General features: G+C 38.9%; 1 pseudogene; it reads left to right on the plus strand.

The window, feature by feature from the left end:
- Positions 1 to 7178: 7178 nt before the first annotated feature.
- LOC116298123 (uncharacterized) lies at positions 7179 to 8801 on the plus strand (annotated as a pseudogene).
- The last annotated feature ends 3021 nt before the right edge of the window (positions 8802 to 11822 follow it).

Here is an 11822-nt window from a genome sequence, read left to right on the forward strand (position 1 = left end):
AAAGAAACAAAAAGAATCCTTCCTTATCGATGTGACAGAAAGTCATAATGAAAATATAAGAAAAATAATGCAAAGTTCCCAATGCAGGCAAATATAATAAATGAAACCATAGAAAATTTTGAGACTTAATGCATGGTTCTTTTGCCTTTTATTTTTTTATCCATAATCTTGGACAAAAAGAGTTGAGAATAATACCACAATGTTGGTTCCAGTGGGTACTGCTACTTCCTCTCGCCAGAACTAACATTTTGGGGGAGATGGGGGTCGTTGTAAGGGGACTTTTAAGTCACATTTAAAAATGTGTTTTATATCAATATATCCTCACAAAGTTTACAATTCTCAACTATTTTGTCCAAGATTGCTAGACTAATAATTATGATATCGGTGATTATGTATTTAGCCAAGACCTCGCTTTCCTTCCTTTCTATATAATTACTATTATAATAATTATGATATGTCTAAGATAAGAAGCCACAAACAGGTCAAAACCAAAACAGCACTCCCCGCGCACAGTGATCTGAACCATAAAACGTTTCCGATCATAATGAAATTAATAGTATTTCACATGTTTTTTACAGAGTTTTTTCAGTTTTTATAGAAGACTGCAAGTTTAGAAATTAATGTTCCTATCGTTTAAATTGCCATTTAGTTGTTTTTAATCAGTTCTGTCATTGGTTTATGTATGATCGATTCAAGCTAATACTCCATCTTTCTTGTTGTATATTCATTAATACGATGCAGGAGCGGATCCACTGCAGTATTTTGGCTGGGGGTATCGAAGTGCAAATATTTATGATATCAGTGATTTTGTATCTATCCAAGACCTTTCTTTCTATATTCATACTATCATAATGTGGTCATTCCATACACAGAATCCACCAATTTTTGAATCAAAGCGAGTATTCTTGCTTAGAGGTTGATAAACATAAGGTCATAACCCCGGCATAACGCATAACGGACAACACGAATCCAACATCCCATTGGTGATTGTTGCACCCAGAGCCAACATTTCCCCATCCACTGTGAGAACAGCTTCTAAGTGAGGCCTCTTAGCCTGAACATCCCATGCAGTCCAGCCATATCTTACCCGTCCCTAGTCCATACAACAAAGCTCCTACAGCTTTGGTAAAACCAAGCTGACGACAAGCAACCTTGGCTTCATTCATACGCCAGTAACCATTATAATAACATACTGTTCCCCATCGACCACTGCAATCAAAGTCAACGTACGTACAGCATTGCAATTGCAAATAAATGATAGGGTACTTACATGGTAACCCCATTATTATAAGTAAACCATCAATTATTAACCAATACAAAGATTACTGTCGATCCAATACACTTCTCAACACCATAAATACAACACCGTAGAGTTAGTTATAAATTAGTATCAGAATAAGAACACGACGCCAACATCATAATTGTTACTACTGCAGAAAGAGTGAACATTTCCCAATCCGTTGTGAGTACAGATTCCAAGCGAAGACTCTGAGCCTGAACATCTCATGTTCCACAAACATACTTTTCCCGTCCCTTGCCCCTCCTACGAATAGCCAACAGTTTTGGTAAAACCATTCATCCATGACCAAGTGATAAGGATAATCATCACAAATTGTTCTCCGTTGTCTTGCTAACAACAAAGTTGCCAAAAATATATTACCAATTATGGTAATTCCGTCTGTTGAGATAAAAATACACAATAGTACAGCAACATCATATATGTGACCGTTGCAACTAGAATAAACATTTCCCCAACCATCATGAGAACAGCTTCCAAGTGAGGACTCTGAACCTGTGCATCGCATTTGGTCTAACCATACTTTACCGGTTCCTCGTCCAAAGTACCAGTATCCTACAGTTTTGGTAAAGCCAAGTTGTCGGCATGCGACCTTCGCATCTCTCATATCCCATTCCCAGTTACCATCACACACTGTTCCCCATTGACCACTGTGGTAGACTTGTATAATGCCACCGACTCCTAAATTTGTGATTAGAAAATGTGAAAAGCTGAAATTATATTCATAATGGATAAATGGTTTACTTTATCGACCCCATGACTGCGTTTTATTATTTGATTTTAGACTTATGTTGTTTGTCTTAGGGAAGAAATTATTAGTTTATTATTAGTTTATGTCAAAAGACATTGCAACTTTACACGTCCGCTTAAGTCACAGCTACCATCGAAGACTGTTTCTTATTGTTGTCTTGCACAAACTGTGGCATAGCTTTGATTTGATGTACATTACTGCAATTTCCACTTGAGCACGCCGCGCGCAAACTTTGTTGACTTTGAAGCATTTACTAATTAGCGTATTTGAAGTGTCCGACAGTCTGTCTTGGTCGGCCAATCGATGTCCGATCGTTAAGTGAACGTTGGCGTTTGATCGTAGGAACGATGTTGTTGTATCAGCTGAAGATGGAGTATTCTCCATAAACGTTTGTTAAATTCTATTTGCATGTAGATATTATCGATGGCCTGTTCGATTATTCCTACCCAAGACTCATAAGAAAATTTCCAGCCACTGTCCAAGTATTGACGTGTTTTCTCCACAGTCTCCCAAAGCGTCAAGAGCATCGTAAATATCTCACAGTGATATGGAACCTTTTTGTTTCTTTTTAAAACCTCGATCAGCTCCACATCTTCTAATGAGGGAACTCTTGGGTCCCCGTCAAAATGAGAGCATATTATTTTCACTTCTTCCATTTTTTAGTCACGATCGTCACCAGCACTTACGTTTTTCGAAATATATATATACATACGATGCTAGTTATAATTAAATTATCTGATTAATTGATATCTTAATTACACAACTCGACACCTACATCATACGTGTGACGATTACAGTAAGAGTCACATTTCCCCATCCATTGTAAGTACAGCTTCTTAGTGAGGACTCTGAGCCTGAACAATACATGCCATTCAGCCATACTTTACCCGACCCTCGTCCGCGGTACGAATATCCAACTGTTTTGGTAAAACCCAGTTGCCTACATGCGACCTTAGCAGTATTCAGATCATTTGAGCTCCAAATGCCATCGCAGACAGTTCCCCATTGGCCATTACTACGGTTTAGGCATAATCACTGGTAATTGTCTTTAAGGTTAACTTTAAATTGCTGCATATGGTTGCCCTAAGAAACAGTGATGAACGACCAAACAGCATATGGTGAACGTTAAGGAGGTAAACGTGATAGTGCGAGGACGAAAAAAAGAAGAAAAAAGAGTAGAATTTGCCATTTGAAAATGAGATGGCGAGAGAATTGCATTCTTACTCCGTGCTTAAATCACAAAAAATGAGCGACGGAAGCACTTTTTAGTCTGTTATTTCGAATTCAACCTCTAAGTGTTGATGGTGTCGGAGAGCCAAATCATGACCCCTTGCCGCTTAACAAATTAATGCGATACTCAACAAAACTAGAAAACAGGGTGACAATAGAATATATATGCAAAAACTAAAGCTCCTTCAGAGTTTTGCTCTAATATAAAAAGATAGTACGCCCAAAACCCATGATGCGTTCAGTTCCCAGTAAGGATTTTGTACCTAAGATTATGTGTCGTTGAATACTATTAAACAAGATATATTTCTCTTCATAGTTGAACGCCTTGTTATGACGTTCTTCTAATACGAGGTAATCCAAGGACGAAGAAAATATTTATCGAGTCGTGACAAATGACCGTGTATTTCACTTTAAGGTCATTTCAAGGCTATATTGCTCTTAAAGCAATGATGTTTCGGCTATTTTGCTTCTCGTGCGTTATTTTTTGTTCCAGGAGTGTGCTTAATTATATTAGAATGCTGAGAAACTTAGTTGTGAGTCAATATTGTTTTGTGTGGTGTAAATATTTCTTTTTATAGTATTCAAAATGATCAACTGTTTGAATTTGATAATAAGCTATATTTAATCACAATGCATTTAAAGTGCACTACACAACGCCAGCATCATATGTGTGACCATTGCAGCTAGAGTAAACATTTCCCCATCCACTGTGAGTACAGCTTCCAAGTGAGGACTCTGAACCTGTGCATCGCATGTAGTCTAACCATACTTTACCCGTTCCTCGTCCATAGACCCAATATCCTACAGTTTTGGTAAAACCAAGTTGTCGACATGCAACCTTGGCATCATTCATGTCCCAGCTATTATGACACACTGTTCCCCTTGTAGAATTTTGATTGCACGTTTACTGCGACGTCTGAGGTTATGTAAAATTGATCCATTGATACCATTGTTGATGATGCAATAATACACACAAGCATCATATATGTGACGGTTGCACTCAGAGTAAACATTTCCCCATCCATTATGAGTACAACTTCCAAGTGAGGCCTCTGAGCCTGAACATCTCATGTTGTTGAGCCATACTTTACCCGTCCCTCGTCCATAGCGCAAATATCCTACAGTTTTGGTAAAACTAAGTTGTCGACATGCAACTTTGGCATCATTCATATCAAAGCTCCAATTGCTATCACATACTGTTCCCCATTATCACATTTGCGTAAACCCGACTACAATTAAGATTAGAAATGAAATTATCTCTAAACTATTGATTAATGCAGATACCAACATCCCACGTGTGGATGTCAACGCTTGCCCATCCACTGTTCGGACAGCTTCCAAGTGGGGCCTCTAACGCTGTAAATCGCAGGCTGTTCATTCATATTTTACCCGTTCCTCGTCCATAGTACAAAGGTCCCATAGTTTTGATAAAACCTAGTTGTCTGCATGCCACCTTTGCGTCATTCATACGCCAGTAACCACCATATTCATACACTGTTCCCCATTTACCATTACATCCAGAAAGTGACACATCAACAAATAAATTTAGAATATTGACAAATCTAAGGAACCAAATATGATAGCATAGTGTCTTAAGAAGTATTAGACACAAAAATAAATATTAACCCCAATATAGTGAGAAGAGCATCCAATAACAACCAATACAAAGATACCAATTACCATGACAGCACATAAGTCCTATTGTAAGGTATATTTTACAACATGCACCGGTATACCGCACACAATCGTTCAACGTACACCATTGCAATTGCAAATAAATGATATGGTACTCCCATGGTAACCCTATCTTTGTAAGTAAACCATCAATTATTAACCAATACAAAGATTATTGTCGATCCAATATACTTCTCAACACCATAAATACAACACCGTAGAGTTAGTTATAAATTAGTATCACGATAAGTACACGATACCAACATCATATGTGAGACCATTGCAGAAAGAGAGAACATTTCCCAATCCGTTTTGAGTACAGATTCCAAACGAAGACTCTGAGCCTGAACATCTCATGTTCCACAACCATACTTTACCCGTCCCTTGCCCCTCGTACGAATAGCCAACAGTAAAACCAAGTGTTCGACATGCATTGTCTTGCTAACAACAAAGTTGCCAAAAATATATTTCCAATTATGGTAATTCCGCCTGTTGAGATAAAAATACACAATAGCACAGCAACATCATATATGTGACTGTTGCAACTAGAATAAACGTTTCCCCAACCATCATGAGAACAGCTTCCAAGTGAGGACTCTGAGCCTGTGCATTGCATGTTATTTAGCCATATTTTACCGGTTCCTCGTCCAAAGTACCAGTATCCTACAGTTTTGGTAAATCCAAGTTGTCGACATGCAACCTTGGCATCTGGCATATCCCAGTAATGAGGATAACCACCTTGACAAACTGTTCCCCATTATCCTATTACTAACGCATCGATACACTTTTAATAAAACACCTTCAACAAATTTGTCCACTTTCAACCTTAGCTTAACATTCATATGGCCAGTTCTAGGGGTTATAATGATCATGATAACATTTCTTCATTGATCCACTTATACGCTGCTGTTGGAATGAATGGTTTTTTGTTCATTATAGCTTTTAGGAACTTTTACAAATGAATTCGTAAAAATCAATAAAATTTGTTTGGAATAGTTCCCTCTTACAGAATTTATTTCTTTTATGCATTTCTCTCACTGTGAGAAACTAATAACTAAATGCTTTGCTTGCGCTGTGTTTACTTGGCAATAAACCACACTTAATTGCCTGTTATTTTAGTGTTAGGACACTCTTTTGCGAAGCGCCTTTATACAGACATCCAACAGCATTCTCATCGGCAGTGTTCTCCAGATTTCAAGCTCATTTAGGCGGCGAATGTTCACCTTCTTGGTGTTGGCGGTCGAACAGTGCCTAAGTTGTGGAAACACGACCTATCCGTTGTTGACCGCCTATCTCCTGATATCATTATCTTAGAAATCGGTACCAATGATCTTTCCCATGAGGAGCCTTCGCTTGTAGCTAGTTCTGTTGAAGTTTTGGTTCGTTTTTTACATGAACGATACGACGTTAGAGTGATCGGTTTTTGTTTGGTTATCCCTCGTCTGTCGAATAGAGAATTTAACAAGAAGGTCGTTATTTTTAACGAGATGGTTTCCAATCTTCTAGAACCAATTCCATATGCTTTTTGTTGGTTTCATAAAGGGGTTTCTATTAAGTTTCTTCGGCGGGACGGTGTTCATCTGAACCATCCTGGTCAGCTTCGCCTTTATCGTAGCTATCGGGGCGCAATGTCAAAAGCATTGTCTTTTTTACTATAACCATTTTCCCAAATTTTCTATCTCTGTTTTATTATGAATGTTGTGTACCTTTATTTTAATTTTTCATTTGTTGTCCGCAATATCCATGATTTACTTAGAGTTCTTGTTGGAGCCACGCGACACTATTGTTGTCTCTCAGTCGGCCATACCCTCGAACCACGTGCTCAAGCTTAGTTTGAAATGTGATACCTATGTTGGGTTTTTTTACTTAAGTTTTCCGAAATTTATGATTGGAGATGTTAGGTTCTATTCCCTTTAGCAATATTTATTTATTATATCCATTTTGAAATCACTAGCAAATCCTACAATCTGATTGGTTCTCATCAGTGTGATTTAATCACGAATCGCACTATTTTGAATTTAAATCGCATCTTTTTTCCAGCCAATCAGATTGAATAAAATAACCAATCAGATTTCATGACTGGATTAAATCAACCAATCAGATTGCAAGAGAGAAAAGACTCAAAATGTTAAATTTGAAAAAAATTCGTGGCAAAAACTCTCACTTTTCTCAATAAATATGGATGATTTTAATTACTTATAGTATCTTGATGATGACAATGACCTTCTTGAGGCTGAAAAAATTCTGGCAGGGGAATTTCCATCTTTTGGTGTCACTTTTGACGATAATTATGCCGATTTTCCTTCAAATAATGTTGAACTAGTTCCACACGCTCCCGAGTCCAGCGAAAGCAAAACAAATGAAACAACAACAACAACAACGGCAAATGAAGCCCCAAACTACGATATTTCAAGATTTCCACTAATTTCAAATAATGACATAGAAGAACTGAAGTCGGTGGCTGAAAACAAGAACACTAAACGCTCAACAAAACAGTGGATGAACGTGTTTGAAAGCTGGTGTACATCCCGCCATCTTGACAACATCGTCATCGAAAAAATGGCACCAGAAGAACTAGACAAGGTCCTCGTTAAGTTTTATGCCGAGGTGAAGAAAAGGGACGGAGAAGACTAGGAGCCAGAATCTCTCCGTGTAATGTAAAGTTCAATTGAACGCCATTTAAAGGATAAAGGTTATCCTCTGAGCATCGTGCGAGCGAGGGAGTTTCAAAGTTCACAAGGAATCCTCAACGCGAAGCCAATTTCTCTGCGTGAACAAGGGAAGGGAAAAAGGCCTAACAAATCTCAGCCTTTGGCACCAGAAGAAGAGTCAGCTCTATGGAAAAAAGGTCAGTTGGGTGACTTCAATGCCAAAGTTCTGACAAACGTCAACTTTAAGAATTTGACAGAGCAACTTGGTTTACGAGGCCGCCAGGAGCACTACGACTCTTACGTCGAGGACATGATTATAAGACAACAAGAAGATGGCAGTGAAGTCGTAGAATTTCGTGAAGGTCCCACTAAAACACGAAGTGGTGGTCTAAGAATTAGACGAAGAACCACACCGCAGGTTATGTACAGCACTGACGGCGGAGAAAAAGATCCTGTACGACTCTTCAAGCTGTGGTTGTCTAGGCGACCCGAAGGGATGAAGGACAAAGGACCACTCTATCTTAGCATAACAAATCGTCCTAAATCAGCAGATGTGTGGTACAATAAAATCCGAATGGGACAAAACACCATCGGCACTATCATGAAGTCCATGGCCTCCTGCATGACGACAAATAAAAGGTTGACAAACCACAGTATGAGGAAGACTCTGGTGTCGAAATTGAAGAAATCTGGTCAACCGCGTAATGTTATCTGCGAAATAACAGGCCATGCTCGCGAATCTTCGCTGGATGACTACGATGAAATAGACGAGAATCAAAGGAAAGACCTGTCTCACATCATCAGTGGATATAAAGAAGTCCCCAACCAAAAGAGTGATGGAGGAATCTCCAATCAAGAGGTCAATCAAGAGGTGAATTCATCGAATTCAGCGATTGCGCAACGAACACCACTGGCGTCTATCAACAACTCTTCAAGTTCTCTGTGTCACGTCCAACAAAGCCAAATGCATCAGGGCCTCAATCCTGGTTCACAGCCTGGTTTCCCATCATTTCATCCAACTTTTGGTCCTCAATATCACATGGCAGCGTTTAGCTCTTATGCCAGTGGCAGCTCTTCCATTCCAACGCAAAATTACACGGGTTGCACCTTCAATTTCTTTACAAAAGATGCCCAGTCTAGTCCTCAACCACAGAAGAAATGAAGGGCTTACATTATTGAGTCGGACGATGAGGATTAAACTATGTAGTTGACTGATTCTCAAAGACTTTTACGAGGATTTAGATTTGTAGTTGATCAATTTTCCAAGTAGTTTTACTCACAGAACTCCCGTGAATACTGATAAACTTTTGTCACATGACATCTATTGTTGAATTTTTGCATACAAAATGAGATGTAATATTTATCATATGATCCGTACGGCCCTGCTCGCGCGCTCTAATAAAATCATTGGAAAAAGTCACGTGATGAGGGCCGGACGGGTTGACGTAAGCGGGCCGGAAAAACCCGTCCGGCCCTGCTCGAATGCGCGCGCTTTTTTTTTTCTTAATTATTTTTATTTTCGTGAGGGTCATATGATAAAATGCTTATTGACTGAGTTAGGTCAGGCCGTACGGGAAAATATTTGGCTCTCGGTCATTTGTACGGACCTCGCTGCGCTCAGTCCGTACGACATGACCTCGAGCCAAATATTTTCCCGTACGGCCCTCCCACTCAGTCAATAAGTACATATTATCATTTCCTGTTCCGCTGTTTACAATCCGGTTCTACTCAATAAATCTTTATTCAGGCATTATAATGACGTGATTTCAAAATGGATATAATAAAGTGGCAATTGAACTGAGTGTCGTGCAATTTTGGTCTGAAATTAAACTTGCAATTACAAATCGCGTACTCGCGCGTTTGATTTCAGACCAAATTGCACTCCACTCAGTTCAATTACCATTATTAATTATCGGTATACTTAACATCTATGAGTCTTTTTCTTGTACTTTTATAATATTTATTTGACAGCTTCGCCCTTCTGTATTAATTTTATGGGGTCTTCGATCCTCTATAATAATTATTCATTTGAAGGCTTCGCCTTTCTGTACTAATTTTATGGGGACTTCGATCCACTATAAGCGCCATTGAACTTTAGGATTTTGGCGCTATATAAATGATTTATTCTATTTTATTATTCTATTATTCTATAATAATTATTTATTTGAAGGCTTCGCCCTTCTGTGCTAATTTTATGGGACTTTGATCACCTATAATAATAATTTCTTTGGAGGCTTCGTCCTTCTGTTCACTTATTGATTTACAGTTTTTCGTTCTTTTCACCTTGTTCTTTAGTTGGCTGAGTCCAGGTTTGATTTTCATTTAAGTTCGAATATTTTTTCCTGGCTTTTCTTTTCTATTGCAGATGCCCAGAAAACGAAAGTCCATGGGGGGGGGGGGGGGGGTCCACAACACAACACAACACAACACCAAGGAGACCCAAGAGGCGCAATGAGTGTTTTAAGTGAAATGCCCAGCATAAGGCGGTTAATTGTAATTTTCGTCCCTGTAGGAATGCCAGAAATGCAAACCCTAGCTGCCTAGTCATTCGCAAACACAAATTCCAACACCAATAAATCTTGATCGTTCACAGAAGGGCGAAGCCTTCGAATAAATAATTATTATAGTGGATCGCAGTCCCCATAAAATTAGTACACAAAGGCGAAGCCTTCAAATAAATAATCATTATAGAGGATCGAAGTCTCCATAAAATTAATACAGAAGGGCGAAGCCTTCAAAGAAATATAATAAAAATACAAGAAAAAGACTCGCAGATGTTAAGTATATCGATAATTAATAAATAGCTGTTGTGCTGTAAAAGATTCCACGCGACTGACCCACGCTTACAAAGCCACGTGACCTATACAGCTCCCTCATAGGTGGTATATAACAAATGACCTCATTAAAAATTAAATAATTTAATTCGTTCAAGAAAATAGATAAAATTTTATTTGTAAACAAATAATTCATTTTTTGTAAAAAAGATGATTAAGATAAAAAGTTGAAATATTACGGGTTTTTTTAAAAATCACCATTTGGTTCCCGAGTTATGATTTTTTAAATAAACATTTTTGATGGCATAGCAGGGTTCTGATGTTGTCATACCAACGTCTTACGTCATTTTTTATGTCTATTGTTATCTTTGGTTTATGGTCTTTGGCTTTCCGGGTTTACTTGCTGTCATATTATAGCCATACTATTTTTTTTAGTTCATAATGTGAAGGCACAAAACACTTTCCAGCCTCCTTAAGAGTTTTTTTCCATTTCATTGGTCTCAAAAGATCTCCAATGTTTAACGAGTATATAAGGCGAATCTCCCCATCCCCTGTGAGAACAGCTTCCAAGTGAGGCCTCGGAACCTGAACACAACATGGCGTACAGCCATGCTTTACCGGTTCCTTGTCCATAATACCAATATCCTACAGTTTTGGTAAAACCAAGTTGTCGACATGCAACCCTAGCATCATTCATGTCCCAGCTATCATGACACACTGTTCCCCTTGTCGGATTTTGATTGCTCGTTCACAGCGATGAATGAGGCAATGTGCGATTGATCCATTGATACCATTCCCTGCTAGCAGAGCCTATTTTCCTTTTGTTTTGGTTGAGAGAGAAAAATAGACTCTGCCGATGTAGGACGTTATTTCCGTCGCGCATGCGTGGCGTAACAGAGCAACGCTGTCATGATTTTGACAGCCGCTCTCGTCAAACGATGTTTGGCGCCACGGTGTGTTACATTTCCTCATGCGCACTACATGTAATCGGTTAAAAAGGTGTTTTAAAACTGGTTTTGTTCGTCCACAATCGTGGACGGCGGTGTATCAAAGGAAACGCTCTACACCGGCAGAGTCTCCTTCCTCCTCGCCTGAAAGAAGGGAGAGAAAGAGAAGAGAGACTCTGCTAGCAGGGAATTGATACCATTATTCATGATGCAATAATACACACAAAAACATCAAATATGTGACGATTGCAGTCAGAGTAAACATTTCCCCATCCATTATGAGTACAGCTTCCAAGCGAGGCCTCTGAGCCTGAACATCCCATGTTGTTGAGCCATACTTTACCCGTCCCTCGTCCATAGTACCAAGTTCCTACAGCTTTGGTATAACCAAGTTGACGGCATGTTACCTTGGCGTCATTCATATCCCAGCCGCTATAAGTACAAACTGTTCCTCACGAAATATCTATCCTTTTGATTTAAGATATATTTGGATTCATT

Source organism: Actinia tenebrosa, unplaced genomic scaffold (assembly GCF_029948245.1).
Source record: "Actinia tenebrosa isolate PJP-AT-01 unplaced genomic scaffold, QUT_ActTen_1.0 PGA_scaffold2__45_contigs__length_23673736, whole genome shotgun sequence".
Lineage (NCBI taxonomy): Eukaryota > Metazoa > Cnidaria > Anthozoa > Actiniaria > Actiniidae > Actinia > Actinia tenebrosa.